Raw genomic sequence first — 11,012 nt, forward strand, 5'->3', positions numbered from 1 at the left:
TTGCAATTACTCCTATCACAGTAATTTACTTGCAGTAGCACACTCCATTAATAATATTTCTCTTGAGCTACAAAAAACTGAAGTAGCTCTGTAATGACTTCCAGGTCAGCGGCTGCAATGCACCAATAAATTTGCCATAATTAACCATTGCTTCAATATACTATAATGCAGGCCCGATTCTGTGTTGATTTGGGTATTTTACAATGTATTGAACCAATCCTTGTAGATCTACAATGTATGAGTTTTGTGACACTGGGAATCAGCATCACAGCTTCAAAAACACTCTGAAAGCATCAGAAAGCAACCTAGCCGTGTGGAATTACTTTGTGTTAACTGGAACAGTCTTTTACACACGTACCAGAATTTAGTGAATTAAAAACAAAAAGGGGCTCAACAAGGAACAGGAAAGGCCAAAAAAAAAACAGAATTACAATCATTCCACACAGGAATGTAAAATGGACCCTTTGTTTCCCCCTGAAACCAACTTAAGAATTACCATGTGCAATCAATAAGATGACTCTGAAGACACCAATACCATGTATAGGACTGAAGGAATTTCTGCTCTGTGGAACACTGGATACCTTTCACAAGAATGCTTTTAACTAAAACAAATTCACTTCAAAATAGACTGGTTTAATCGGAATTTTAGTTATGTTGTATATTCCCCTTCCAAAATTGTTTACCAGAAAGCCCTGCTACAGTATATCTGCATGAGGGCTAGACACTAATAGTCTTTCCTGCTCGTATACTGCGTGCAGATGGAAGGAAATCATTGATCTGCTTACACACCAGACTTATCAATAAAACCTCACTCTACTTCACATGTGGCAAATCACTCATCTCCTTGTTACCCTGTAAAAATGGTCTACACTCTAAAACTATCAAAATGGGCTTTTTATCTGACAATCATTTATTGTTTTCAAATATTTTCATATGCTTGGCATTTGGATCCCATATGTACTGTTCATCTTCAGCATCATATTTGATTTTCCAAGTTGTGGGTCATAAAAAAGGAACTCTGAACGTCCTGTCCTAACAATCAGCCTTCAGTGTTCAAGCAATTATGATTTATTTTCAGTTTGTAAATGTAAAACAATGTACATTAATTACGCATAGCTCCAACCTGGAACATCACGACTATACTAAAAGTACAGAGTCTAATTTAACACAAATGGTGGAGTGGGCACTTGGTGCTGTGAAATGGCAATAACAAGGCCTAAACTGTTTTCTGCCATTTACTGGCCAATTAACACCACCGCTGGGATCTATTTCTGCGCCCTTCAAGCAGCTGCATTTAATGAGAAAGTGTTTACATGGCCTAACTGTACTGGCTTGTGAGCCACCAGACTAAAGGAAAATAATTTCTTGTATACAGTTAATGGTTTCTATGGTGACAGAAAAAGTGAATGAAAACCCTACTTTTGCTTTTTCAGGTGTATTATGTTGCATTTTATATGGATACAAATAACCTCTTTGCCTACCGTAGTTTGATCAGGAGTTGTTTTCATCTATGCTCTGTGATTTCTACTATGACAGTTTGTTTATTTACTGTATATACTTTAGGACTCATGTTTTAGTTAAAAAAAAGCACTGCACTTAAAAATAAGAGGAGAAAACACTTTTTTTTTTTTTGGGGGGGGGGGGGGGGGGGGGGTTTAAATCTGTGCCATTGTATGGAGTCTTTTTATGGCCACATTGCTATTTTCTATGTGTCTAATGAAGAGGTGAAAGTAACTAGATTTGTTACCGGTACTGTATTATTGTTCAGTCCCGTCCTCCACCCTGTTCCCATCCAGACTAAAATATAGATCAAGTATTACCATTTTAAACGTGATAAACAAATCATCTGTATTACCATTTTAAACGTGATAAACACATAATCAAAATGATCAAACAAATAATCCATAAAATTCTTTTTATTTTTGAAAGGCACGAACACAGCCTAAACAGTGCAGTTTTGTACTTAAAAAAAAAAAAAAGGATACAGTCGCAAAACAGGGACAATTTAACAATCTTACTGTTTCTGACCAGGACAAAAATGAAGGTTGTTTCTACTCTACTTGTTTCCTCAGAATAGGAACCACAGTACCAGCTAAACGTTTACTTCCGAGTGGTGTTACCTCATGATTGTTTTTCTGTTTATATTTTTGTTTATATTTTTAGAAAGAGCAGTGTATCACAGTCTGTCATCCTAAGTCATGTGAACGGGACCTGAGGTACTGAGAGTTATTTTGCTTAAATGCAAGAAAAATTAATGCAGCCTAAACAATAGTTTTGATAAGTCGAACTATGAAATGACCTTGACAAAATGTTTAGGCTTACTTACACCTCAATTTATTTTTATAAGGTCTTCAAATGTTAGTCATTTGAGTCCACAAAAAAGGCACAATTTCAGAATCAAATGGTGTAAGATTTAGGAGGACTTACTCAAAAACCAACCCGGCTAAAAATATATGTTACAGGGATTTCAATATTTTAAAAACATAATAAAAACCCTGAGAAACAAGATTTTTTCTTAAATCCAAAAAAGTCATTTTCATTACATTTTAAAATGTCCATCAATAGCATTTGCAGAGACAGGCTCTCACTGATCAAAGACCAAGATAGTGGTATCCCATCAATAAGAAAACAAAAGCAACTGATGAACCTGTTGAATAACTGCCAGAACCAGTACTGAACTGCCATTACACAACAGCGATAATAATAATAATACTTAACTTTATAAAGCGCCTTTAATGACAAGTTATCACAAAGCACTGTCCACAAGAACACAAAATAAAAAATAAGAAAATTATCAAAACATTAAAATTAAATAAATAAATAAATAAATAAAAACTAATAAGTTTTAAGGCAAGATTTAAAAACGGCCAAGGATTCAGAGTCCCTAATTTCTTTGGGAAGGGCATTCCACAACCTAGGAGCATAGGAACAGAAGGGCAGATCACCCACAGTTCATAATCTGGTCCTGGGGACACATAATAGTCCAACATCAGTGGACCGCAAGTTTATGATCTTTAATGAACTAATTAATTGGCAGAGCTTTATTGGATAAATATCTAGTATTAAATAAGGATAGGCATAAACAGATTGATTCAGGAGGGGTTTGAACTGATAAAATGGGGATACTATAAGACTATTTAAGCAAGGCCCTTGAGTTTTCTTACTGATGGATTTGATCCTATAACTTCTATTGTATTTGGTAAGCCTTCTATTCATATAGATCTTCCCCAAGAGTAGCCCCAGTTATCTATAAAGCCAGTTTCTTATTGCTTACACCATCCTTTTAAACAATGCATTCCCTTTGCCAAACATAGGCAGTCAACCTGAGAGATAAAATCTGATCCCCAACACTTTTAAATGTCGTTGTAATAGATTGAATTGCTCCTTTAGAACCTCCGATCTTCTATCCTTAACATCACTGCACGACAATCATGTACTTTTTTTTAATTTTTATTATTATTATAGGTCCTTACAAGACTGTTCATTCTTTAGTCATTGTCTTTCTCTCACACACCAGGGAGACAAGTAACAGTCCTGTTAGTGGGTCTATACGGGAATGTCTACACAGCGTAGAACGGAGGCACCTATTAAAAGCACCCCACCTTGGCTTTGATTTATTTCTTGATCTTGTATCAGCTGATCTTCTAATCGGTTAGGCAGAGGTCTCTCAGCAGAATCATTGCGACTCACTCTTCTTTCTTTTTCTCATGGTCACCCAATTTGCTTCAGCTAGACCCTTTTCAAGCCCTTCTTTATCCCCTGTGTGAGTAGGACTGACCTGTTCCTCTGGCTCACAAGTTTTCACACCATGATTTTGAGAAGGGATTTATAAAACTGAATCCGGCATCACTAGAAGTCTCTCCTTCTGAGTCTAGGATCAACCAACAAGCCGCACACCAAAATGTTGATACGGTTAAGAGATGCAAGACAAATACTGTAAAACATGAAATGTTTGCAAGCAAGACATTCTAAATACTACCAGTTTTAAATATATTCTTTTATAACAGAATCTTGCTCTGTGCAGTACAGCAGCTGTTATATCGATGGCAGCAAATACACAAGCACAAGGGAGAACACTGCAGAGCCTTGCAGTCTCTGTGTAATTTGGATTGTACAGTGTATTCAACTTTAAATGCAACACTAATTCAACTTTAAATGTAACACTAATGTGCTTTTCCATTATTTCAGTTTATAGTGTATGTTATGCACTTTAAATACAATATTCAGCCATGAACATGATAACAGCCCTGATTTCACCAAAAAAAACACCACATTAAAATGATTCTTTTTGACAAGCTCTTCCCTTGAAGATCTGAATGCTCAGTTTAAAAATAAAGTTTTTTTTTTTTTTTTTTTTTTGTGTATGACTGCTGTGTGTATTATATACTTAGAGCTTTGTAGATGACAAATGCACTGTATTTATTTTGAAAGGGATTACAGTACCTGCTCATGACGAGACGCAAGATATGTAAATATAATATGAAATTTTAGACATGCAATATAACATTTAAACATGCACTCTCTAGTCTAGCGGCAACACTCCAATGTTATAAATAGATTCAGTCATCTGAATTAGGGTGTTTGGCACAAGCGATATTCCATGCCTAGGACTCTGTTTTTTGTATTAAATAAGGAGGTGCTTTTTTTTTTTTTTAAATATCAATGAAACAATCATTATCTCATTCAAGTTATGGGAGAAATAACAAAAGTGATCTTGTCTTGTCAGGCAAAATATGCACTCTTACTGGCTGAAAGATCCCAAGTAGTCTACTGTACAATGATGAATGCATGTGAAACTGTAAACTTGGTATAACTATATGCTATTTAATTAGGGTTTTGTATATCAAATTAGTCCATCAATAATACTTTACTTTATTACACATAATGCAAGTCGTAGTCCATCAAATATATACCATGACCATATCATCATATTGTATTGTGACCTTAACAGTACAAGCAAAACAGCAACATTAACTTTCTGAAAAGTTAATGTTGCTACAAAGCTAAAGTAAAAGTACATAAACAAAGGACTATGACCCATTCTAACGGCTGACATACTGTTAGACACCATTAACCTTCCGCATATCACTATGGCCATACTTGTAAAAGTGATTAATGGAGCTCTGCAATTAATATCCCATGACCATCCTTGAGATTGATAGGACTTTTCCAGTTATGGATGAAGACAAAGGGCATCATAAAACGTGTATTTATTGGTTGGAAGACCCCAGGTCTTCAGACATATGTCATTTACTATTTCATATATTCATTAAGTAAAACTATTGTGTTCAGTTCTGGTCACCTCACTATAAAAAAGATATTGCTGCTCTAAAAAGAGTGCAAAGAAGAGCGACCAGAATTATTCCGGGTTTAAAAGGCATGTCCTATGCAGACAGGCTAAAAGAATTGAATCTGTTCAGTCTTGAACAAAGAAGACTACGCGGCGACCTAATTCAAGCATTCAAAATTCTAAAATGTATTGACAATGTCGACCCAAGGGACTTTTTCAACCTGAAAAAAGAAACAAGGACCAGGGGTCACAAATGGAGATTAGACAAAGGGGCATTCAGAACAGAAAATAGGAGGCAAGTTTTTACACAGAGAATCGTGAGGGTCTGGAATCAACTCCCCAGTAATGTTGTTGAAGCTGACACCCTGGGATCCTTCAAGAATCTGCTTGATGAGATTCTGGGATCAATAAGCTACTAACAACCAAACTAGCAAGATGGGCCGAATGGCCTTTTCTCGTTTGTAAACTTTCTTATGTTCTTATGTTCTTATCTATTGTGTAATGCATCTGCAAAAGCAGCTCAGATACGGAACTGCTAAAGGGGTGGCGTTTAACAGCACTGTACAGCACGAACCGTTTTATCAGAACATTCCCCCAGCCTGCACGATTCTGCTGAACACTATTCTTAGGTCATGTAGGTAGGCAGACACCTGGCACTAGAATGCCATCCAGTTGCCCAACAGTAGATTGAGCTGGCCAGACACAGTAATTGAAACTCTCCCAGCAGTGTCTACAGATCAAAATACTCAGCAGGAAATGTAACCTATTCAATCCAATAGAGGCAAACAAAACATTATTGTACAGCCTGCATTGTCAAAGAATCAGCGCATCTCAAAGTCCCTGTCACAAAAACCACCAGCTTTCCTTCAGCTGAAATATCAGTTGTTAAATTTAGCTACACCTATAACATTATCTGTTGTATTCCTTGCTACTGCTATAGAAACACCATCCCTCTCATATCTAAAAGATAGAAAAGCATCTTTACAATCAATATATAAATAAATAAACTCATTGTGTCACAGGTCTACAGTCATTCCTAAACTGCTGTTAAGTCCTCAAGGAGCGTACACAATCAACATTATTATTTTTATTTTTTTAGTTAGACCCATTATCAAGGATAAAAAAAAGAGAGAAACATTTATATTGTATTGAGTGGGTACCTATAGCAGTTGTAGTGCTTCAGTAAAAAATGTACTGAATACTTAGTGTATAAGACTATGGTAGAATACAAAATATACGCCAACACTAATCCGTATCATTTCAATTTGCACCGCCCTCGTACTGACGCCGCAGACATATCGGCTTTATAATAGGAGGCCACCCTCGAATAAACGCCGCTATCAATAAAGAAACATTAAGGTTTTTTTTTTTTTCTCCCCTACTAAAAAAAACACACACAGTAAACAAATAAACGTGCAACACTGGCTATGTACATGTAGCCCCGAAGACGGGAACCTCAATCTAGCACATACATTGCAAGCTAATGTACACACACACATAATAAGCACATTTTATTTATAGTAGTACAGTTCAAAAAGAAAATGCAAGATAAACTACGTACAGAACAGCAGTCCTTCTGAAGTTATAGGTGGTTTTGCTGTTTTGTTTTTTAGTTCAATTGTAATTGCCGTACGTACAAATAAAAACAAATGTACTTACTATCTGTGGGAAAATTTAGTTTGTTTATCTTGCAGAGAAATTACAAACTAGCAAGTTACAGTGAGAAATAAAATAACCAATTAGGATATATTATAGTTTTTACAGAAATGAAACTGATATTCTGAGGTAAATTTTGGTGCAAAAAACATCTACGTCACACTCTTGGGTGTAACTGCCACACCAGCATTATCCAGCCCCTTAACAACCAATACACACTACTGATTCGCTGGTACCTTCCCTCCCTGACCTTCCAACTCCCACCTAATAGGCCCTCGGTAATTCTCACAGATAAATGTATGTAGTCAAAGTAGGTTAGCCACTCACGCTACCATATTACAGAAAATAAGCAACTGCGATACTTCTAAAATGCCATAAATCATGTAATAAAATATTGCAGCATTTGCAAATCGTAGTATTATTAATAAAGGCTGCCCTCTTTTAAGCACCACAGTCATTTTGATCAATTTAAAATAAACGCTGTGGTGCCAAATTGAAGTAATCCAGTAATTTTAATTTAGAAAAAACAGCACAGTCCGTCCCTCCCCCCTCCACCTCCAGCATGTTAACTAGAGGCAAATTTCTTCATCCAACATTATTATTATTATTTCTTCTTCTTCTTCTTCTTCTTCTTCTTCTTCTTCTTCTTCTTCTTCTTCTTCTCTGTAGTAGTAAGATGCGACTGTGACTGATAACCTGCTTGAAACAGTGACGGTTGATTTTTTTTTTTTTTGCCTAAGTCCGCTGCAGTTAGTTCTACTGCAATGCAAGCTTACATGCAAGCAGCATCAATTACTTGTAAATAAACAATGTGTATTTTTATTTAAATTATATAAAAAAAAAAAAAACATTATTACTGTTCTATATAACGTATTTTTAAACTACATATGAATGTTTTATTCCATTTATATGGCTTACCTGTAAAATAATAGGATTTTCAATCAAATATAAACAAGTAGCTACGGTGACGTCAACAGTAAATTATGCAAATTGGTACCATCAAAGGTTCTAAACTTCCTTTGGTAATGTTTTCTGAACCTTCGAAGGTCAAAATGTACCGTTCGTTGCAGCCCTGTTTATATGTGTAAGGAACTATTTGCTACTTTACAGAGATAAAGAACCATAACTCAAGATAGATAAACAGGTTTGCCAAACCCCACACAGCCAGCTTTTATCATCTGGAAAATAAAACTGCAGTTCAAAGATTACTATTTTGAGCTTTTATTTCTATATTGGTAGGACCAAAAGTTACTTAAAGCAAGTAAGATATAATTTACACCAAGGCAAAACAGAATCTCACAACAAATATACACTCACAGGTCTATCAGATTTAGAAAAGAGGCTCCCAATATATATCATTCGAAAAATCAAGTTCCAGAGGTTAATAATGGAATTTAAAAGTGTTACGAAGTTTGTGTGATAAGCCTGTTCAGTGACATCCATTTGGGCCAGCAATGTGTTCTAAAAACTCATTCGAATGTCAACTGTGAGAAAGGAAAAGGGTGGTGCCTCAGGCTGCTGCTCAGAGAAATATACATCAGCTTGGGGAACTCGTTCCTTGGCCCTGCTGCTCTCCCTGTACCCTGCCGAGTGCCTATTGTCTGACTAAGATTGCTGCCGGTAACAGAAGTCTTTTAAGGATACCAGCACATCTCAAAATACTGAAAAAGTACACTTTTATCTAGATTCATTCATAAATGAAAACTGTCTGACATGAAATATTGTAGGAAAAATACACTCATGACATATATATATATGTGTGTGTGTGTGTGTGTGTGTGTGTGTGTGTGTGTGTGTGTGTGTGTGTGTGTGTGTGTATATATATATATATAGAATAAAGACGATTACTCTCTCTGTTCCCAGGTAGATCATTGCAAGACAAAATACAAATACAAGGGAGTTGATTTCTGCAACTGAGCATCTGGCAGTAACTATGTTTTTTTGGCAAGTTTGATTTTGGAGGGGCAGGCTCCATGATGCTATCTGGTACTGTAGCTCTCTAAAGGTCAATCTCTGGGAGGACTTATCAGATGAGTTCTGCATTTGACGTCTAATCTGTGGACACTAAAGATTTCTTGGTACTCTATTGAAAAAGGCTGTTTAGCATCTGTGTCTCCTGGCTTAATTCCAACAAAAATACACAGTCTGCAGAAATGCCCCATGCATAGGCAGATAAAGTGTACTAGAACTAATCTTATTACTACTGATCTTACCGTATTTTATAATTGCTTGTATCTCTAATGTGATCATCTGTAATTTGATACTTTGTATTTTGATATTTTGTAACAACTGCAAGTCACCCTGGATAAGAACATCAAAGAAGAAGAAGAAGAAGAAGGTGGTCAAGTCCTAGTTCTTTCAAATATGTTAGGCACCAGTCTACAAAATTCTTGGGGAGCAATCTCTCCAAGTTCATAAAAGAATGTGATCCTTATGGGCCAGTAAACCATGGTGATAGAGCTCAGGGCCACTACCCACGAGATCCCATTCTCAATTTAATTGACTGCAATGTAATGACTCGACAGTCTAAGAGGCAACCCATTGCAACAGCTCAGCAACACCGACTCTTATTCCCTTTTGCCATTCTGAAAAAAAGATGCTGTTATTTTTAGTTCCTATCTACATTCGTTTGTTGAGTGAATGCAATAAGAATTCACTTCATGCTCTTCATGAATTTGACAATGTTTGTTTTAGCACTGATTTAATTATTTCTGCTTTTCAATAACATTAATAAACAAGTTAAATATAAAAAAGAAGAACATTACATGTATTCATTCCAATATATAGTCAGAAACAGGAAAGCACAAGCAACACAGTAAATGTATTGGGAAAATAAAGGTTTCCAGGGAGCAGCCCAAAGAGCTGTCTTATCTAATTGATGATTGGTGTATGGAGTATTGCAGTACAGACAGGCAACTTGGAAGGTACAATCTCCAATGGGTGACCTTGACTTCGATTGTGTTTGGTTAAGGCTGCAACACACCAGGCACGATGCAATTTTTCATCGGGCAACAAGATACTTTCGCAGCGACATAACCTAGGGCTCCTGATTTTCCATTCTTGGGAATGGCAAATTCTGTTTTTCAAAATGACCAATTACGTTTTTCCCATTTTTACCAATTTTTTAAGAATTAAAAACGGAATTTGAACATAAATAACATTTTTCCATTAAAAATCTATTGAATTCCTTTTAAGTCCCTGAGAGACTGTAGTTTTCAGGAAAATCTTTCTTAAAGCAGTCCATTAATAACAATATACTGTAGGTCAGTCAACAAATAAAAGTGTTTTGAAAAAACTGCTTATTGCTGTCATTACAATATACTGACTAGTCGAAAACTAGGGGCATTACAAAAATATACACTTTTCATAAAATTACAAATTCAATACAATGTTCAGGACACTTCTCTCCCATTTGTAATTTCATCTTCAACAAGGCAGACTGGTCTATGTTGTACTTGCTGTAAAACGGCTTGCATGTGTTTCTCATATACCCTGGACAGACAGAGCTGCCTTAGTTAGAGCAGGGCTCTTCAACTAGTTTTTTACATTTAAGGGGGCCAGATTGGAAAAGAGTTAGAAGTAGGCGGGCCAGAGTTGTTTACTCTGCACATTTTTAAGCAATAATAAATACTACATAACAATGTTTATTTACTGAACAAGACTTACACATTTTACCATATGAATAGTACTTTATTATAAAATGGCTTGGATAAATTAAGTGCTGTGATTGGCTGAACAAGATCACATGACCAGTGATAATTGTCTTACCACGCACTAAAGCTGTTCTCCGATTGGCTAATTCCCTAGTTGTCGCACGACAAATCGCAAAAATAGGATTCAATTCTATTTACAGGCAGTCCTCGCACTTACGACGCAATTGGCTCCTGAAAGTCGCGTTGTAAGTTGAAACATCTTAAGTCGAAGCACATTTTCCCATAGGAACAATGTTATAAATCGGGGTTATGTTACGTTTTACAAAAATGACCCATTATATTGTACACATGCAAATATTTATTTTACTCTTTACACTTAGCCCGGTGATAACGAGCATATTACTCAGGCAAAA

General features: G+C 36.0%; 1 protein-coding gene across 2 annotated transcripts in view; it reads right to left on the reverse strand.

Moving 5' to 3' along the window:
- The window catches only part of LOC121324724 (janus kinase and microtubule-interacting protein 1-like), a 93,950-nt gene that overhangs the window by 68,770 nt on the left and 14,168 nt on the right, over nucleotides 1–11,012 (reverse strand). Inside the window, exon 1 of one of the 2 annotated variants that reach the window (XM_041266876.1) lies at nucleotides 6,950–7,051. The exons of the other annotated variant lie outside the window; for it this stretch is intronic. The gene's annotated coding sequence lies outside the window, so the exon portion shown is untranslated. Of the gene's footprint in view, nucleotides 1–6,949; nucleotides 7,052–11,012 lie in introns of those variants that run through there. 2 annotated transcript variants of the gene reach the window in all.

The sequence above is a fragment of the Polyodon spathula genome, chromosome 1, assembly GCF_017654505.1.
Source record: "Polyodon spathula isolate WHYD16114869_AA chromosome 1, ASM1765450v1, whole genome shotgun sequence".
Classification (NCBI taxonomy): Eukaryota; Metazoa; Chordata; class Actinopteri; order Acipenseriformes; family Polyodontidae; genus Polyodon; species Polyodon spathula.